This window comes from Equus przewalskii, chromosome 22 (assembly GCF_037783145.1).
Source record: "Equus przewalskii isolate Varuska chromosome 22, EquPr2, whole genome shotgun sequence".
Classification (NCBI taxonomy): domain Eukaryota; kingdom Metazoa; phylum Chordata; class Mammalia; order Perissodactyla; family Equidae; genus Equus; species Equus przewalskii.
In genome coordinates, this window is record NC_091852.1 from 477,213 (window position 1) to 498,378 (window position 21,166).

At 40.9% G+C, this 21,166-nt stretch overlaps 1 protein-coding gene across 2 annotated transcripts in view; it reads right to left on the bottom strand.

Moving 5' to 3' along the window:
- The window catches only part of LOC103566190 (zinc finger protein 782-like), a 66,917-nt gene that overhangs the window by 41,563 nt on the left and 4,188 nt on the right, over window positions 1-21,166 (bottom strand). The window contains exon 1 of one of the 2 annotated variants that reach the window (XM_070589844.1): window positions 1,471-1,622. The exons of the other annotated variant lie outside the window; for it this stretch is intronic. The gene's annotated coding sequence lies outside the window, so the exon portion shown is untranslated. Of the gene's footprint in view, window positions 1-1,470; window positions 1,623-21,166 lie in introns of those variants that run through there. 2 annotated transcript variants of the gene reach the window in all.

The following is a 21,166-nucleotide window of genomic DNA, read 5'->3' on the forward strand; positions in this document are numbered from 1 at the left end:
AAGTGCCTTCCTGAGAAGACTCAAGGTAGCCAAAAGGATCTCTCTGTTCCAGCCAAAACCTGAAGCTAGGGTCCCTGTCTCCCAGTCGCTGTGGGAGAGTAGGACCCTAATTTCATTAAGTGCCAGTTAGCAAACCCAGATGGCTTTCACATGGACCAATCCCTGCTTCCCACTTTTTGTAATTTTTCACTTCCTTCACTCTGCTGAGCCCTGGCTCACCCTCTCTCTATTCCTTCATTCTCCCCTTAAAACTCCCAGTCACCTCTGTACAAATCGAAGTTGAGTTCAGTTCATACTGGATTCTCTTCCCTATTGCAATTGTATATTACCAATTAAAATCTGTTCTCACCACTTTAACTAGTGGCCAAGATAGAGAGTGCAGCCACAGCCCTTTCTATGCTTGCAGGTGAGTGACAGGCAATGGAAGTGGGAGCTAACTAATCTGTTCTCACCGCTTCATCTTTGACACAGAAAAGAGCAGTATCTATAAGCAGCAGGGCTTAAAAGGAAAAAAAAAGCAAAGAACCTTTTCAAAATTACATGAGTAATACACAAAAATATACACAATCCAAAATAAGAAAACAGTTATCAGGCAAATCATTCACATCCCGGAGATGACCCTACTTAAACCTAAAGTGAGCATCCTCTTGTCTTATTTGCAAATTAGGGACATATGGTCATAATATTATAGGAACTTCTTGTTACTAAATTACATGTAATGAGCATACTTTTGGTAAATATTTTTATAACATCCATCATTTCTTATGACAATGATAGTTTTTTTTTAATTAGATCCTGTTCACACTGGGAGAAAAAAGGAATAGAGTCATCAAGAACCTAGCGCAATCCATGAGAACACGAGCATAAAGCTTTACTCCTGACATTACAAAGAACTTGAATAAGTGCCAGTTTTCTATATGAGAACACTAAACATTCCTTGCCAAAATTCAGATTAGAATCTCAAACGTTTGTCAGCTTGTTTTCTCTCAACGTTTTTTTCACTTTTTAACCTGAAGGAACTATCAATGGGACAAAAATAAACAATATAACGATCAGAGATGTGTTGAAAGACACAGCAATGTCCCTCACACATTCATACATATGCTATTGCTAAACCATTGAACACTTTTCCTGCAGCAATACAGGTCCAGGAAGAAGAGAAAGTGAGAAGGTGGCGTGTGTCTGGAGCTGGCGTTCAGAGCAGCGGGCCAGAGAAGCTGCAAGCACCTTGTTAGGACCACGATGCAGGCGCTGGGACAAAGTAGGGCCATACGCACAGCTCTCAAGTAAAACAAATAACTTTCAAAATTTAAATGTTTCTGGGAAATTACTAAATTCTTTAAGAGAACGTACGTTTTCTAAAAATAAACATATAAAAATAACCCCCCCAACACCTTTCCTAAGAAATGGTCTCTCTCGCCCCCACCCCACCCCACCGCACCCCTAGGACCCCGGACTCCGAGGCCGGACCTGGGAGTGCTGAGAGGGGCGGCTACCCGCCCCCAGAGCCGCGACACGCTCCGCCTCTTCCCTCTTCTCCGTCGGCCCCGCGGGTGTAGACGAGGCGGGCCCTGCGAGAGAAGTGCCGGGGAAGGGAGACGGCGTCCAGCTCTGGTCCTCCCCCTTGCCTCGCTCTGCCTGATCTTGGACTGAAACACCGAAAGCAAAGAGACAGGTGGCAGCGGAACTCACACTTACTGAACAACTTATCTTCTATGTGTCAGAAACAGCTCTAGATACTTGGTATTTGCCTTCCATTTCATCTTCTCAACAACCACACAAGGTGAGTATCATCCTGAGATGATTTCCGTCAGGAAAGAGACCCTTGGGAGAAGGGATTGGAGTGGTTCTCACCAGTGAAGCTGGTCTGTTCCTGATCTGTCCGTCCCAACTGGGAGAGGTCTGTCCTCCTGCCTCACCGTGTCTGCCTTCTCTTCGCCCAGGGCGGACTCACCCTGAGAGGATGGGCTTTCGTTTTACTGACATGGGAGCCCCTGAACAAAGGCACCCAGGAGTGCGAGAGTACAATGGGGGATCTGGGGTGGTCACAGGAATGCCCCGTGGAGAGAAACAGAGAAATACTAGTATGGAAACACAAAACCTCTGTCAGTTCTGGTGGGGAACGAAGCATCCTGAAGGAAGTAAACACTAGTAAAGTTGTAGCCACATGGGAGGCTCAAAATCAGTCTGCTGAGCTCCGGTGGCCCAAATTAAATCCGCTTCCATTTCCGGAAGGCCTATAGTGCACTGGGATATATAGGGACGGGGTGGGGGTGGGGGGGGGCGTCCCTGCTGTTTCTGTTGCGTTCCTGCTGTGCTTCTAACTGGGATAATTAAAGTTGGTAGTAAGAGAATGTCAGATATAGGGTCTCCAGTGAATAGAAGGGTTTTTTTTAGTGAGAGATGAAATGAGAGATGAGAAAGTTTGGGGTTTTCTGGGCAGAAAGTGGGGATTACAATAACCTATTACGCCAAGATGGAGCAAGCAGCCACAGCCCTGTCTATGCTTGCAGGTGAGTGACAGGCGATGCCAGTGGGAGCAAATGTGAGAGGAGTCAGAAATAGCCTCTCCCTCCATCCTCTGCCCCGTGTGGTGCCAGGGCAGTAGCTTGGGCTCTTTCTTTTCCGTGTTTGTCTCCTTCCACTTTGGGAAATACAGCAGGAGTTGAAAAGAACAAGGGGTTATAATTTACTTTTCCATCTAGAAAATTGAACTAGGGGTGAGGTTTGAGTCTTGTTCAGGTTCCCACACGAAGTTACTCTGTAACTTCAGCAAAGGCACTTCATCCTTGGGCTCATGGTCTTCCTCTATGAAGCAGAGATAAAGTACTCTTCGCAGAATTATTACAGGTGGGAGTCAGAATGCTCGGAATCAGAGTGGCAGAACTAGGGTGCCGGTATCCACCCCATGTAGGAATGTGTACCTGAGGGTCCCTTGTGCTGACCTCCACCTCCCCCAGATTCTCCCCTCCCTCTGCCTTTCCTTTCTCCCCTTTGTCCTCTCCCCTCTCTTCAACAGAATAGTCTCTGGCTTCTTCCTGGAGGTGCTGGAAAGAAAAGAGGACAGGGAGTTACACACTCCCTATTCCTTCCCCCACTTAGATCCCTGGGGGAAGTTTTCTAAGCACCTTCCAAATATACTTTCCCAGAGATTTCGAGTACAACAATGGTCTGTCCCGGGACACTGCCTTTCGTTTCCTTGTTTTTACTCTAAAGAAGGACTCTATGCCTCTGCCAAGGAGTGAGACACCTCTGCTGCTGTGACTAGAACTTGCTTTACAGCTTAATACTTTGTAGGGAATAAGAAACCTAAACCCTTTTGCCCTACTTTCCTCTTCAGAAAGAGCTTGTGGGAAAGTGCAAAGCCCTGTGACATTGGACGTAGTAAGATGGGAAAGCAATAAAAAATCGGAATCCTAAATTCTTATCAAACTCTGTTATCTTTGGAGTTTTCTTCCCCCGAAATCATGGACCGTGCAGAACTCTGTGACAGGGAACTGTGTGATGTACATATCTGAAGGACTCTTGTAGATAGACATCTGTGACCACCATCTTTTAATAGAGGCCGGTGTCTCACTATAACTGAAGGCAAGTTGTGGGCACTTAAGTGCTCTGTTGAGAACCCACTCAGATTCTTTACCTACTCTGTCAGCAAGATCCCCCAAGGCATCTTTCAGGATACAGGGGACACATATACATCACGTTCCCTATGTCATAGAAGATCATTGTAAAGATGCACCGGGTTGTGAGGAGGCACCAGACGTCCTCTCATGTGCCTTACTGTGATTGCAGATTCTAGGCCTTGTAGAAAACGAATCATTATTTGAGACATAGCTTGATGTCCAGTGACAAAGTTTCTGTACATTCACTTAACATTTCTATTTCCCAAGAGTCAAGAAGCTATTGGGAAGAGTTTTGCACCAAACTATAACAGATGTGGTTGGACCACTTGAAAACAATTGTTCCACATGGTGCCTTTGCCTTCGTAGATAAGCACTGCTTGAATGCAATTTCATTACCTCACTGGTTCCCAGTCTAGGAACTGCTGGTAGGAGGTGCTTTAAAATACTACATGAGAATATATTTGGATTTCCAATACACAGGGGACAACACAAGATTATAGATTTTTAAATCAATTCCATTGTAGTCAGAAGCTATATTCTCTAATATTTCAATCTTTAGAATTTGTTGAAACTTCTTTGTTGCCCAGAATATGTTCTGTCCTTGTAAATGTTTCAAGTGCATTTGAAAAGAATGTGTATTCTGAAGTTATTGGCTGTAGTTTTCTACACATATTAGGTCAAGTTGGTTGATAATATATATATATATTTTTTTTTTCCGACGAAGATTAGCCCTGAGTTAACATCTGCCAATCCTCCTCTTTTTGCTGAGGAAGACTGGCCCTGAGCTAATATCCATGCCCATCTTCCTGTACTTTATATGTGGGACACCTACCACAGCATGGCTTGCCATGCGGTGCCATGTCCATACCCAGGATCCGAACTGGCGAACCCCAGGCCGCCGAAGCGGGACGTGCACACTTAACTGCTGCGCCACCAGGCTGGCCCCGGTTGATGATATTTTTAAAGTCTTCTACATCTTTACTGGTTTTATTTTTTGTCTACTTTTTTCTATCAATTACTGAGAGAAGGGTGTCAAATCTCCAACAAAGATTGTGCCTTTGTCTATTTCTCTTTTTAGTTCTCTCTTTTTACATTGTATATTTTGAAGTTCTCTTAAGTACATACATATTTATGATTATGTCTTCCTGATAATGTGATCCTTCCCCCCCTTTTTAAAAAATTATTTTATTCACATGATATTGGCTATAACATTGTGTAAACTTCAGGTGGATAATTTGATCCTTTTTAACGTGAATCATCTCTTCTTGTCTCTGGCAATACCCACTGTTTCGAGTCCTACTTTTGTAAGCCAAATCCCATTTCTTATGCTTGGTGTTTAGAGTACACTCTAATCACTATTTTACTTTCAATCTACCTGTGTCTTTGAAGTTAAAACACAACTCCTTTAGACAAAATATAGTTGGGTCTTGCTTTTTTATCCCGCCTGAAAGTCTCTATCTTTTAATTGGCATGTTAAGTCCATTTAATGTAGTTACTGATGCAGGTGAGCTTAAGTCCTGCCACCTTGTCTTTTCCCCTTCTTTCCGCACTTAAGAAGTCATTCCCTTACAATGGTCTTTTTGAGGTAATTCTGGCCTGAATTGGTTCTGATGAGAAATCTACTATCATTTGTATGGTGGTTCCCCACTGCGGAGCATGTATTTTTATTTCCTCTGTATTCACTTAATATTTTCTCTTTCTATTTCACAAGATTTCCTGTGATGCACCTAGCTATGATTTCATTCCTATTTCTCTGGCTTAGGTGTTGGGATCTGGGAGCTGTAAAGTGATGTTTTCACCAACCTTGAAAAGTTTCTGCCGTTATTCCTGCAGATAGTCTGTCCTTCTTATTATCACATACTTTATCATTTCCATCTCTCCCTCTGTGACGCCAACTACACATATGTTAGATCACTTGCTATTTTCCCACAGATCACCAAGGTTCTTGTTCATAATTCTTCAATCTATTTCTATCTTTAATCTTTAGTTTGATAATTTCTGTTGATTTGTCTTCAAGTTCATGAACATTTTTTCTCTATTCACCAACAGACTATTAGGCCCACCCCGTGATATTTTTTCATTTTGCATATTTAACTTTTCCATTTTAGAATTTCCCTTGTTTTTTTTTTAATATTTTTCATATTTCTGCTTAAGTTCTCCATCTATTCATTCATTATATCCATATTTAAGTCTTTAAACATATGAAAACAGTTGCTACAAAATGTTTAGCTGCTAATTTCAGCATCTGAATTGTCTCAGGTCTTTTCTATTGGCGTTTTTTGCCTTGGCTTTGGATCACATTGTTCAGGTTCACATTTTTAGTAATTAATGATTATATGATGGACATTGTAGATGATACATTATAGAGATTCTGGATTATAGTGTCTTCCTTTATAGGATCATGAATTTTGTTCAGGCAGGCAGTTGAGTTACTGGTGGATCCTTTTTATATGTAAGGCTTTGCTTTCATCTTTGATAGTTGTGTCTGTTATGGTATTGAACTTAATCCTAGGGCATGGTCTTTCTTTAAGGTGTAGTCCTTATTCCTAAGGACTGACTTTTCTGTGACTTCACTGTAATGCCAAGGTCCTCATCAATGTTTCTCCACAATAGCTAGCCAGAAGTACCTATATCTTACATCAGTGCATCACACCTGGTATCATAATTTAGCTCTCAGCCCCACAACAGACAACCTATATAAGGCATCAGGAGTCTTGGCCTACATACACTCAACCCAGCTCTTGGCCAAGGACCCATTTTGAATTCAAAACGTACCTCTCACCCTACCACACACACACACACACACACACACACACACAAACACACTAGTGCTTCCTTGTCTTAAGTACTTTGCCCCACAAATTCTGATTACTTCTTTCGTTGAAGAAGACCACTACCCCACTTGGACTCCAACTCTTGTGCAAAGCAGAAAATATCTACAAAGCAAAGAACTAGGGAACTGAAGGACTACAAGTATGAATTTTTCTTCTTTCAAGTTTCACTGGCCTGAAATGCCTGTTTTACAATGCTTGAAAACAATTGCTTCCTATTATGTCAATTTTTATACTTGTTTTTGGTGATGGCTAGACTGGTACAAGTTACTATATCATTGGCAGAGCTGAGGTCTCAGGTATTGCATTTTTTTAAATTATGATAAAATATACATAACATAAAATTTACCATTTTTACTATTTTTTAAGTATAGAGTTCTGTAGCGTTAAGTACATTCATATTGTCATGCAACCATCACCACTATCCATCTCTAGAACTCTTTCAATATCCAAAACTGAAACTCTGTACCTATTAAACCATGACATCCCATTTCCCTCTCTCTCACCCCCTGGCAACCACTGTTCTACTTTCTGTCTCTATGAATTTGACTATTCCAGGTACCTCATAGAAATGGAATCATATAATATTTGTCCTTCTGTGTCGGGCTTATTTCATATAGCATAATGTCTTCAAGGTTCATCCATATTGTACACTTGTCAGAATTTCCTCCCTTTATAAGGCTGAATAATATTCCATTGTACATATATACTACATTTTATTTATCCATTCATCTGTTGATAGGCACTTTGGTTGTTTCCACCATTTGGCTATCGTGAACAATGCTGCTGTGAATGTGGGTGTAAAAATATCTGTTCAAGTTCCTGATTTGGATTCTTTTGTGTAGATACCCGGAAGTAGAATTGCTATATCAAAGTTATACTGTTTAACTTTCTGAGGAACTGCCAAACTGTTAGCCACAGGGGCTACACACCATTTTACATTCCCACCAGCAACGCACAAAGGTTCCAATTTCTCCACATTGTCACCAACACTTGTTTGTTTCTTTGATAACAGCTGTCCTAATGAGTATGAAGTGGTATCTCTGTGGTTTTGATTTGCATTTTCCTAATGACTAATAATGTTGAGCATATTTTCATGTGCTTATTGGCTATTTGTATATCTTCTTTGGCAAAATGTCTGTTCAAGTCCTTTGCCATTTTGAATTAGGTTGTTTGCTTTTTTGTTTTTTTTCTAGAAGTTCCCTATGTAGTCCGGATATTAATCCCTTATTGGATATGTAATTTGCAAATATTTTCTCCCATTCTGTGGGTTGCCGTTGCTCTGTTGATAGTGTCCTTTGATGCACATAATTTTTAAATTTTTATGAAGTCCAGTTTGTCTATTTTTTCTTTTGTTACCTGTGCTTTTCATGTTATATCCAAGAAATCATTGCCAAACCCAGTGTTATGAATCTTTCCCCCTACAAATCTAGGAGATTTATAGTTTTAACTCTTACATTTAGGTCTTTGACCCATTTTGAGTTAATTTTTTTATATTAAGGGAATAGGTGTTAGGAAAGGGTCCAACTTCACTCTTTTGCATGTGGATATCCAGTTTTCCCAACACCATTTGTTGAAAAGACTATTTCCCCATTGAATGGTTTTGACATTTTTATTGAAAGTCATTGACCACATATGTGTGGGTTTATTTCTGGGCTCTCTGTTCCATTCCATTAGTCTATATTGTCTGTCTTTATGCCACTACCATGCTATTCAGTTACTGTAGCTTTGTAGTAAAATTTGAAATCAGGAATTATGAGTCCTCGAACTTTATTCTGCCTTTTCGTGATTGTTTTGTCTATTCAGGGTCTCTTGAGATGTCATATTAATTTTAGGATAAATATTTCAATTTCTGTAAAAAACAAAAAGTCATTGGGATTTAGATAGGGATTGCATTGAATCTATAGATCTCTTTGGGTAGTACTGACATCTTAACAATATTGCATCTTCCAATCCATGAACAGGGGATATCTTTCTATTCGTGTCTTCTTTAATTTCTCTGAGCAATGTCTTGTAGTTTTCAGTGTACAAATCTTTCACTTTCTGGGTTAAGGTTATTCCTAAGTATTTTATTCTTTTTGATGCTATTGTAAATGGATTTATTTTCTTAATTTCCTTTTCAGAATGTTCATTGCTAGTGTATAAAAATGCAATTGATATTTGCATATTTACATTGTACTCCACAACTTTGCTAAACTCTTTTGTCATTTGTTTTTTGTTTTACTTTTTTTGGTGAGGGAGATTGGTCCTGAGCTAACATCTGTTGCCAATCTTCCTCTTTTTTGTTTTCTCCCCAAAGCCCCAGCACATAGTTGTATATCCTAGTTGTAAGTCATTCTAGTTCTTCTATGTGGGATGCCACCACCGCATGGCTTCATGAGCAGTGTATAGGTCCACACCCAGAATCTGAACCAGCAAACCCCAGGCCACTGAAGCAGAGCACATGAACTTAACCACTTGGCCATGGGGCTGCCCTTGTTAAACTCTTTTATTAGCTCTAATCATTTTGTGTGTGTTGATTCCTTAGGATTTTCTATATAAAGCATCATGTTAACAGTAAATATAATTTTACTTCCTCCTCTCCAATTTGGATGCCCTTTATTTCTTTTTCTTGCCTAATTTGTTGAACCACCCTTGCATTTGTGGGATAAATTTCACTGGGTTGTAATATATAATCTTCTTAATATGCTGTTAGACTTAGTTTGCTAGTATTTTGTTGAGGATTTTTGCATCTATATTCTTAAGGGATATTGGACTGTAATTTTCTTTTCTTGAAGTGTCTTTGTCTGGCTTTGGTATCAGGGTAAGGCTGACTTCATAGAATGAATTAGAAAGTCTTCCCTCCTCTTCTATTTTTTGGAGATTTTGTGAAGGACTTCTGGTAATTCTTCTTTAAATGTTTGGTGAAATTCTCCAGGGAAGCCATCTAGTCCTGCGCTTTTCTTTCTTGGGAGATTTTTTATTACTGATTCAATCTCTGTACTTGTTATAGGCCTGTTCAGATTTTCAATTTCTTCTCTAGTCAGTTTTGGTAATTTGTGTGTTTCTAGAAATTTGTCCATTTCATCAAGGTTATCTAATTTTTTGGTGTATGTTTGTTCATAGTATTCTCTTATAATCCTTTTTATTTCTGTAAGTTTGGTAGTAATGTTCCCACATTCATTCTGATATTAGTTATTTGCATTCTCTTTTTTTTGCTTAGTCTAGCTAAAGCTTGTTGATTTTGTTGATCTTTTTGATTTCATTGATTCTCTCTTATTTTCTATTCTCCATTTCATCTATCCCCACTCTAATATTTATTATTCCCTTCCTCTGCAAGGTTTGGGTTTAGTTTGCCCTTCCTTATCTAGTTCCTTAAGGTGTAAAGTTATTGATTTGAAATCTTTTTGTTTTAAGTAGGCATTTACAGCTATAAATTTTCTGCTGAGCACTGCTTTCACTGCATCCCATCAGTTTTAGCATGTTGTGTTTTTTCTCTCATCTCAAAATATTTTCTAATTTCCCTTGTGATTGCTTCTTTGATCCATTGGTTGTTTAACTGTGTGTTGTTTCATTCCTGCTATTTACTTTTCACTCCTTAGACAGCTGCTGTATACATTCTGTCAAGAATTTATAGTTACATTCAGGGGGAGACACAGATGGAATGTGCTTATTCCATCTTCTTTGGAACTGGAGCTTTCTTTTTGTCTTTAGGACAGCAAAAGAATCTAGAAATTTTTCTGTATTCAGTGGGAGGGCTGTAAGCAGATGAGCCGAAATTCAACCAACAGGAAGGAACCCAGGATACTGAGTGACATCATGAAAAGGAAAAGTGCTGGGAGCCGTGGCTACATCATTTGATCGGCTGTTTGACAGGGTCCAGCCGATTAACGCCGAGGGGTGCAGGGCCGCCCCTTGGTGAAGAATAACCGGCCAGCCCCTCACACAGTTCTGAAACCTGTGCTGCTTCTAATTGCCCTTCATTCCTTTTCCTTTCTTAACCTCCAGTTTTCACTCCTTTGGGTGGCTGCTTGGGAGGCACTACCTCCTGGGAAAATTAGATATAGTAAGAGAATGTGACCACCTGCAGGTAACTTTCAAGATATTTTTCAGTTAATTAATGGAGGAGCACACAGTCCCATTTGAGACAATCAGAAAGGAATCCTGCCCAGATAAGATGTCGAATTAGGTTTATGGCCTCTGTCTGCTTAATGTTTCCTTCTCCCTCCAGTTCTTTGTCTAAATATACATATGCATCGTCCTTCTAAGTTTGTTGGTTAATTGGTTGATCAAGAAGTATCTATATATTATTCTTGACCTTCTGCTTTCTGTTAAAATGTTATAGAGGTTTTCTCCTAAAAGCAATAAATAATAAATAATTGGTGAGTAGAAGGGCCGAGGGGTGCAAGAATGCCCCTCGGTGAAGAATGGCCGGCCAACACCCCCGATATTTTCTGAATTATATGCATGCTTTCTATCAAGGTTATGTGTATACTTATTTCTCTTTTTTATTCTTGAAGATATATAGTTTAGTTTAGCTTTTCAGCCCTTTACTTTACTAACAATATGATACTTTCTCCGGCAGTGTACTTAAGGGACCGTTAGCTCTACAATCTAAAAGACAAAGGAATGCTTCCAGCCCCTAAAGGGCGCGAAAAAGTAAAGATGTTTAACTGCCCGCTGAGAATGCAGATAGCCCTGGGGATAAGACACCCTGGAGTCGCCTTTTGTTCCCATTAACCATCTACACTAATGGCGTAAATGATTGAGGGAGGCAGGGATGGCTCCACCAGGATGTAACCAGACGGGCTGCTGTCCTGTCCGGAGGCCTGGACCTTCTCTCTTTGATTTAACTTTACCATGAATTACAACAGACGCCTAGGTACCTATCTCCTTTAGCTTAGAGACAACAAACACTAGTTAATTGCAGAGAAGACGATCATTAACCTTATGCTCTATAGAATGGAATGCTAATAAATATTCTTGTGCTCGTTTCTTACTTCCTTATCTCTCTGAGAATATTTGTAAAACTATTTCTGTACTAATCCTGAAAAATATATAAACGACACTTGTGCACAGTAAAGTCGGACTTGCTAACACCAACCCAAGTCTCACATCCCCTTTATTTTCCCCTTCCCTCATCGCGCCGACGCCGTCCATCCCTCAGGAACCTGGACTCCGCCGGGGCGGGACCCCGGCAGAAAAGCATGGTGCTGAAGAAAAAATAATAATTAACTGAGGTGGGGGAAGGACCTTTTTCTGAAGACATGGAACTAGAGTTGAATTTTGAGGACAAAGCAGGTGGATACCAGGAAGTAACAGCAAGGGAACTGCATGTTCAAAGTCATGGGGAGGATGAGCTAAGGTGTTTGCATGAGGTTGTTATGACAGATACAGAACCCATGGGGAGAGACCCACAATCATTTCCTCATTCCCTCAGGGGTGAGACCTCCACAATGGGCCTTTCAGGGAACAGAGCAATGCCATAAGGTCCAGAATACAAGGAAACGCAGGCAGAAATTTGAACCCTAGGATCCTATAGCCCAAGAACCTTGCCAACCTTGCCTACCTCCTCCCATCCTGTACCCCTGTCTCCTCCTTCCCTAAATAACTCTCACAGGACTCTTGAAACTGATTCCTTGGCAACTTAAGGCAGAATCCAAAAGGAACCTTCAGGTCTCCAGTGAGCCCTTCTGGAATCCCTAATGGGCCTCTGAAGCTCCAGTCTGGCATCAGATGGCAGATTTCAGGACAGCCTGGCTCTGTGTCAGTGCTCCTTTGTGTCCTCCTCAGCCTCTCTCAGCCTCTCACACTCAAGAGTGTGGCAGAAGCAAACAGCACTCCACAGACCCATGCATTTACACTCCTGGAGCCTGCACCTGGCCTGAAGGATGAGACCATCAGGAACCAAACTATTTCCCTAAGACAGAGACTCCTCAGGAATCTCTCTGTTCTCAGCCATATAGTTTGGGTGGGGTTGATTCTAAGGCCTCCTTCAAGGATGGCCCTGATTGTCTTAATCCAATAAGCCCATCTCTGTGGCCATAGTGACTGGTTCAGAGATGGAGAAGTAACTCAGTGTGTCAGTTAGCTTTTGCTGCAAACCAAACTATCCCAAAATTTAGTGGCTTAAAACAACAAACATTTGTTATTTCTCACAGTTCTGTGGGTTGGCTGAGTGGTTCTTCTGGTCTGGACTGGCTCAGCTAGGGCCAGACGGTCTATGTCCTAGGATGTCCTCACTTTCATATTTGTTCAGTTGGTCAGGGAGATGGGGTGGTGCTCAGCTGGGACAAATCATTTCTGATCTGTGTGGTCTCTCAGTCTCCAGGCTGCTTCACATGAAGCTCTCAGGGTTCCAAAGAACAAGTTTTAAATCTGTGCTTGCATCATATATAAAAGGTATTATGTTAGCCAAAGCAAGTCACAGTGTCCATGCCCAGAATCAGTGTAGGAGGGCAATATACAAGGGTGTGCATACAGGGATGTTTAAACAAATTAGGAGTCATTACAGCAACAATCTGCCACATCCAAGATTATCCAGGAGTCTTGAGGCTTTCTGAGGAGGAGGAACTTCTTCTCTCTTCCTTGGGGGCTATTAGGAAAGATCCTTCTTCCTGTGGTCAGCGTAGTATAAGAATATGAACCATTTTGCAACCATGAGGCAAGAACTGGAGCTGCTAGAGTCAGATGGGGACAAGGCATTAAGTAGAGAGTAAGGATTAAAACAGAGCAGATGTGGTAGTTAATTTTATATGTCAACTTGGCTGGGCCACGGTGCCCAGATATGTGGTCAAACATTATTCTAGATGTTTTTGTGAGGGTGTTTTGGATGGGGTTAAGGTTTAAATTGGTGGACTTTGAGTAAAGCAGATTGCCCTCCATAATATGGGTGGGCCTTATCCAATCAGTTGAAGTCCTGAATGAAACAAAAGACTGACCTCCCTTGATCAAGAGGAAATTCTGCAGTGGACTGATCTTCAAACTTAAACTGCAACATCAACTCCTTCCTGGGTCTCCAGCCTGATGGCCTTCAGACTTGACCACAACATTGACTCTCTTCTGGATCTGAAACCCAAAGGCCTTCAGAATTGAACTGCAGCATTGGCTCTTCTCTGGGTCTCCAGCCTGCCAGCCTATGCTGCAAATTTTAGACTTTCCAGCCTCCATAATCATGTGAGCCAATTCCCTAAAATAAATATCCTTTCTGTTTCTTTGGAGAACCCTAACTAATACACAAAATGATACAAATCATTTTGTACCACACCAAACTCCTCACCCAAATTCAACCTACTTTCACTTCCAAATGCCTGCACTGGTGGGTCTTATTGGGAAGACTGTCTTTGCTTGGCTGGTTAGAACTGCTTTGCCTGCATGTGCAGAGAGCTGGGAGTACCTGTGCATTTACATGACCTTGGGTGGCCCTTAACCAATGAGAAACAGGAGTGAGAGAATGAAAGCCCAACTCCCTTGCCTGTGGTGGAGATGATTCTGATATAATTTATATTCCAGAACTCCCCTGTGGGACCAGGCTGAAACAATCCTCTGCAGATCTGAGATTGCATCTTTCTTGGCCTTTATTCTTTCCCTGTCTTGCTTTCTCCACTTCTTTACCAGTTTCCTTGTCATGGGTTCTGCTCCCAGTTCCAATGTAGGGGTATGAGAGTCCCTCACACCCCCAACAGTTCTGCAACACCAGCTGGGCGTACTACAATTCAACTCAATTCTCACACTATCTACCCAGAGATAGCTTCAGATTCCATAGGTTAAGAGCTCAGTCCCACAAGACTTCCCTTTGCCTCAGATGCCAATCATAAGCCCAGGTTGTTGCCTGTGCCTCTGACCAACCCACTACAGATGGAGGTTTCCACAAACGTTTCTTTGGACTTTAGATGCCAACTGCAAATCGAGGTTGTTACCTGCACTTCTGACCAACTGGCTATAAATCAGAGATTCCCAAGGCCCCCTTCTTGGGTTTGATTAATTTGTTAGAACAGCTCACAGAACTCAGGAAACCCATTTACTCACTAGAGCACCGATTTATTACAAAGGCTATTAAAGGATACAAATCAATAGCCAGATGAAGAGATATATGAGGGCACGGTCCCAAACAAACAGCTTCTGTCCTCGTGGAGTGTGGGGCCTGGCACAGTGGCACATGGAAGTGTTCTGGTTCCCCAACCTGGAAGTTCTCCAAACCCCCTCCTTTTGGGTTTTTAAGGAGGCTTTGTTACACAGGCATGATTGATTAAATCACTGGCCACTGGTGATTGATTCAACCTCCAGCACCTCCCCTCTCTGGACATCAGGGGATGGGACTGAAAGTTCCCACTCTCTGTTCATGGTTGGTTCGCCTGGCAACCAGACCCCATCCTTAGGTGCTTTCCAAAAGTCACCTCATTAACATAAACTCAGTTGTGGTGGAAAGGGTCTTGTTATGAATAACAAGACACATATTTCACCATTTCACCTTTATGGCTCTGAAGAGATTTTAGGAACTGAAGACGAGACCAAATATTATAACAAAAGTTGCTCCCATTGTTCTTATGACTTAAGAAATTCCAGGGTATTGGGAGCTGTGAGCCAGGAATTGTGGACAAACACTAAACATATATGAATGACCAAATATATATTTCTTATAAATCACAATATTGTACCCTGGGAGCATGTTCTTAAATGACTTGCAAAATAATCCTTAACTCAGGGTGTCTTCTGGGGAATCTGCATATATATATCTTGTGTATATATATATATATATATATATATATATATATATATATATATATATATAAAATAATAGAGTATATAATATAAACATATATTTTGTTTTATATATATGTAATACATATATATATCTATCATTTATTTATGTGCGCAGAAAAATGTGTGGAAAGAAACACACCAAATCGGCCAAAACGGTTACTCCTGTGGGATGGAGTGGAAGAGGAGAGAGACTGTTACCGCACAAAGTTGGGGTTCACTGCCCGATGCACATAAACAAACTGATTAATTACAGCATCAGCGTTTGGGGAAAGAGGTCAGTTTTACTGTGCGAAATTGATCTGCAGGGAGAACAGGGGGCATGTGCCCTCAGATCTGTCTCCCCAATTCAGGATTTGGGGCAAAATTTAAAAGGTTATGGAGGACAGACAGGTTGGCATGCAGAAATGCTGGTGGGACAGGCTTTGACCGGTGGGCTTCAAGCCTTTATGGTGAGGTTCTAAATATTTCTAACGGGGTTCTAAACATTTTTGATGAGGTGGGGAAGGAATTTTAACACCAGATCTTCTGAATGAGGGATCCCTCGCTTCTGATAAGAGTCCATTGCCAAGTTCCGGTCGTGTCCCGGTCCTTGGGTTCTGTGGGAAGGAGGATCTTTGTTTCCACGGTAGTTGCAGGTCACGTTTCTTCTTTTGTGTGTGCCCTAGCTACATGATTCTGCAGATTTTCTGAAAGGCAATTCTCATTTTTTTTCATTTTGGATTTCTTTTTAACTACAAACAAATGGAAACAAACTAAAGAAAATTGGTTACCTATTTGATGGCATATTATATAAACATTTCAAAGAACGTTTAATTACATAGGAAAATAGTAATATTTTAAAGGAAAAGTATACAGTATGAACTCAGCTTGGTATCTACACAAATAGAGCAAGAAAGAGAAGGACATACACCAAAAAGTGTGCTCTGAAAGGTAGGATTGTCATTGTTTACTTTAGGATTTTTATATTTTCTGCATTTATTAAGTTCAATAGGCATGTATTTTGTATAAGTCTACATGAAGAAGAAACAAATGTGTATACAATGATTGATCCAACAGTGTGGGAAATGCCAGCAGGAGGACACCTTCCTCAACATGGGGCTTCCTGGAAGACTTCCTGGAGGAGGCAACATACAAATGGAGGTTTGTGGCTTAGAGAACAGGCTAAAGGGAGTGGGTAGGAACCAACTGGCAGGACAGCGTCATTCTGGCTGGACAAGGCTTCTTCTGGGAGAGTAGCAGAGGTGGGGTAAAGAGGGAGGCCAGGCCTGGCTGCTGAGTGAGGTCAGCATGTGTAATATGGCCATGGTCAGGGCTGTGTGGGGATGTGTGAGGAGGTGGCAGCAGCTTGGGGTCAGTCAAGGAAGGCCTGGCTCTGCCCAGAGAGGGCTATGGGAATGGGGGAAGGCAGCTCCAAAGTCTAAGGGGGAGAAGCCCCTCCCCCTACTGACCATGGCAAGGCTGGGCCAGTGTCCAGCAGGAGATGAAAGGCAATTCTTAATCACTCTGTTGATAAGAGATGGGGTCAGTTGAACTGGTCCTGGAGGGCCTGCGTTATAAGATGAGAGTGAGGACTTACTTCTTCTATTACACACTTCTAGATTTTAATTTCATTTTTGCAGTGAGCATGTATCAAATCTGAAATATAAAAAATAAATTTAAAACAGCAGGAAAACAATGGTTGGTACGTATCCTCACACTTCTCCAACTACCCACAGGAATGCACGTATAGCAGTTTCTAGAACCAAATAAATGCCAAGAGATATTTGTTAAATGAAGAAAGGAAAAACTAAGAAGGGACAGTAAAAAAGCTCTGTTTTCAAATCCTAATTCCAACATGGCAGGAGCTTGTGTTCTCCTCTACTTCTGCTTCATTCTTTTTACTCTGCTTCTTCCTTTTTTAAAAAATTGCACAGAGTATCAAAGGACTTTGAAAATTCCATCTTCTGGTAGTAACATTGGGAACCACACAAGTACAAAATAAGTGCGGTGATTAGGAAACTATTATCCGTTTACACACTGGAGTACTAGAGGAGAATTATGAGGATGAAGAAGAAAGCCAGTATGAGGCAGGCAAGTTACGCAAAGAGGAGATAAAAAGAGGACGTTAGCATCATGGTGGAGTGAGCTCTCCCGCTGATCTCTCCCTCCACCATATGGTGAAAAAGACATTCATACTCCAGCAGACAACATCCAAGCACGACACAAAAGATGCCTGAGAGACCCATGCAGCCATACATCAGAAGGTGGAAAGGCTAGAGACCCCCTTGGAGGAGGTGGAGTGGGTAAGAGAAAATGTTGCTCACTCCCCAGAAGACTGCAATCCAGGACTGTGCATGGCCTCCAAGAGGGAAGGAAGAGGGGAGGGGATGTTCGTTCACGAAAATGTCAAAGATCCCCAAGGGCCCTAGCAGCCTAGAGGGAAACCCCTACTGAGGTGAAAGCTCACTCGGAGGTGACGTCATCAAGCCAACACACCAGGAGAGCAGATAGCGAGAGCAGAGTGAGAAAACCCCAAAAGCACACAGAAGAAAGTGCCCCTCCCCTCAACCTGCCCAGTGCCAGCTCCAGTGCCTGGGACCCCAGGGCATCACAGAGGCCTCAGAATATGTGGCTCTTGACCCCTACCCAGTGGCAATAGGTAGTAACTGCAACCAAATAATGCCAGCATGTGAAAGAACAAAGCCACACACTATAGCAGCATCAAAAATTATATTAAATCTCCAGACCAGAGAGAAAATGACAAGTACACAGAAATATGGAATCTAAATGATAGAGAATTCAAAATAGCTATCATCAAAAAATTCATCAAGGGGCGAGCCCCGTGGCTGAGTGGTTAAGTTCACACACTCCACTCTGGCGGCCCAGGGTTTCACTGGTTTGAAAACTGGGCATGGACATGGCACCGCTCATCAGGCCATGCTGAGGTGGTGTCCCACATGCCGCAACGGGAAGGATCCACAACTGAAAATACACAACTTTGTACTGGGGGGATTTGGGGAGAAAAAGGAAAAATGAAATCTTAAAAAAAAATTCAACAAGTTAAAAGAGAATATAGAGAAACAATTCAATGGATTGAGAAGCTACTTCACAAAAGAGATTGAAACTATAAAGAAGAATCAATCAGAAATATTGGAGATGAAAGACACAATGGAAGAGATAAAACAAAATATGGATTCCCTGAATGCTGGAGCAGACACCATAGAGGAGCGAATCAGCATAATTATAGACATGTTGAAATGCTCCAGATAGAGGTGGAGAGAGAACAAAGACTAAAAGGAAATGAAGAAAGTCTCCGAGGAATATCTGACTCAATGAGGAAATGCAACATGAGAATTATAGGTAGTCAAGAGGGAGAAGAGAAGGAGAATGGAGCAGAAAGCTTGTTCAAAGAAATAATAGCAGAGAACTTCCTAAACCTGTGGAAGGAGATGGAAATCCATGTGGAAGAGGATACCAGATCTCCTAAATATGTCAATGTAAAAAGACCTACTGCAAGGCATATAGTAGTGAAACTGGCAGAAGTCAATGACAAAGAGAAAATACTAAAGGCAGCAAGGCAGAAGAAAATAACCTACAAAGGGACCCCATCAGGCTTTCAGTGGATTTCTCTGCAGAAACATTACAGGCTAGGAGAGACTGGAATGACATATTCAAACTTTGAAGGACAAAAACTTTCAGCCAAGAATACTCTATCCAGTGAAAATATCCTTCAGATATGATGGATAAATAAAAACCTTCCCAGATAAAAGCTGAGTTCATAGCCATGAGACCACCCCCCCTACACACACAAGAAATCCTCAAGAATGCCCTCATACTTGAGAAAAATAAAAGGGGAGAAAGGGGTTACAAAGTACAGAGCAAGGAGATAAATAGGTAGACAAAATCAGAAAATTGTAGCGATACCTCAGAACAGGTTAGCAAATACTCAAGTATAGCATTAAAGACAAAGGGAAGGAAAACACCAAAAACAAAGACAATCTTGTCATTTTAACCACAAACTCATAACACAAGATGGAATGAGATGTGAGAAAAACAATTTAGGAGGGGAAGAGGAAGGGACTGAATCACTCTAGTCTAAAGAAATAAGAAGCCATCAGAAAATGAACTATCTTATCTACAAGATTTTGAATACAAACCTCATGGTAACCACTAACCAAAAAAGCAGAACAGTAACACAAATAATAAGGAGAAAACAAAGAAACACAACATGAAAAACTACATAACTCAATTGGTAGAACAAAACACATGGGACGAGAAACAAAGGAAATGCAGGAGAACCAGAAAATGAGTGATAAAATGGCAGCATTAAGCCCTCATACATCGATAATCACCTTAAACATAAATGGATTGAATTCTCCAATAAAAGACACAAAGTGGCATGATGGATTAAAGAACAAGACCCAACAATATGCTGCCTCCAGGAAACACATCTCAGCTCCAGCGACAAACACAGGCTCAGAGTGAAGGGATGGAAAACAATACTCCAAGCTAATGGCAAACAAAAGAAAGCAAGTGTCGCAATACTTACATCAGACAAAGTAGACCTCAAGATAAGACAGGTAAAGAGAGACAAAGAAGGGGTAGTATATAATGATCAAAGGAACATTCCATCAAGAAGACATAACACTTACAAATATCTATGTACTGAAGTACATAAAGCAACTATTAACAAACCTAAAAGAACACATTAATAATAACACAATAATAGTAGGGGACCTCAACACTCCACTCACATCAATGGATAGATCATCCAGGCAGAAAGTCAACAAGGAAACAGTGGAATTAAGTGAAAAGCTAGACCAGTTGGACTTAATAGACACATACAGAACACTCCATCCAAAAACAACAGAATACGCATTCTTCTCAAGTGTGCATGGAACAGTCTAAGGATAGACCATATGTTGGGAAACAAGACAAGGCTCAATAAATTTAAGAAGATTGAAATAATAAGCATCTTTTCCGATCACAATGCTATAAAGCTAGAAATTAATTATAAGAAAAAAGCTGAGAAAGGGACAAATGTGTAGAGACTAAACAACATGCTATTGAATGAGCAATGGATTAATGAAGAAATTAAAGGAGAAATCAAAAAATATTTGGAGATGAAAATGAAAATATACCATATGAAGTCACATGGGAGGCAGCAAAAGCAGTACTAAGAGGGAAATTCACCACAATACAGGCTCATCTTAACAAACAAGAAAAACCCCAAATAAGCAATCTCAAACTACACCTAACTGAATTAGAAAAAGAAGAACAAATGCCAAAGTCAGCAGAAGGAGGGAAATAATAAAAATCAGAGCAGAAATTAATGCAATTGAAACAAAAAAGGCAGTAGAAAGGATCAATGAAAGAAAGAGCTGGTTCTTTGAGAAGATAAACAAAATTGACAAACCCCTAGCCAGACTTACAAAGAAAAAAAGAGAGAAACCTCAGATAGATAAAATTAGAAACGAAAGAGGAGAAATAACAATGGATACCACAGAAATACAAAGGATTGTAAGAGAATACTATGAAAAACTATATGCCAACAACATGGACAATCTAGAGGAAATGGATAAATTCTTAGGCTCCTACAACCTTCCAAAGCTGAATCAAGAAGAAATAGAGAATCTGAGTGGACCACTCACAAGTAAAGAGATTGAGACAGTAATCAAAAGCATCCCAAAGACTAAAACCCCAGGACCAGATGGCTTCCCTGAGGAATTCTACCAAACTTTCAGAGAGGATTTAATGTCTGTCCTTCTCAACCTATTCCAAAAAATTAGGGAAGATGGAACACTTCCTAAGACATTCTATGAGGCCAACGTCACTCTGACAGCAAAACCTGACAATAACAGCACAAAAAAGGAGAACTACAGGCCAATATCACTGATGAACATAGATGCAAAAATCCTCAACAAAATATTGGCAACCCAACTCAGCAATGCATGAAAAAGATCATACATCGTGATCAAGTGGGATTTATAC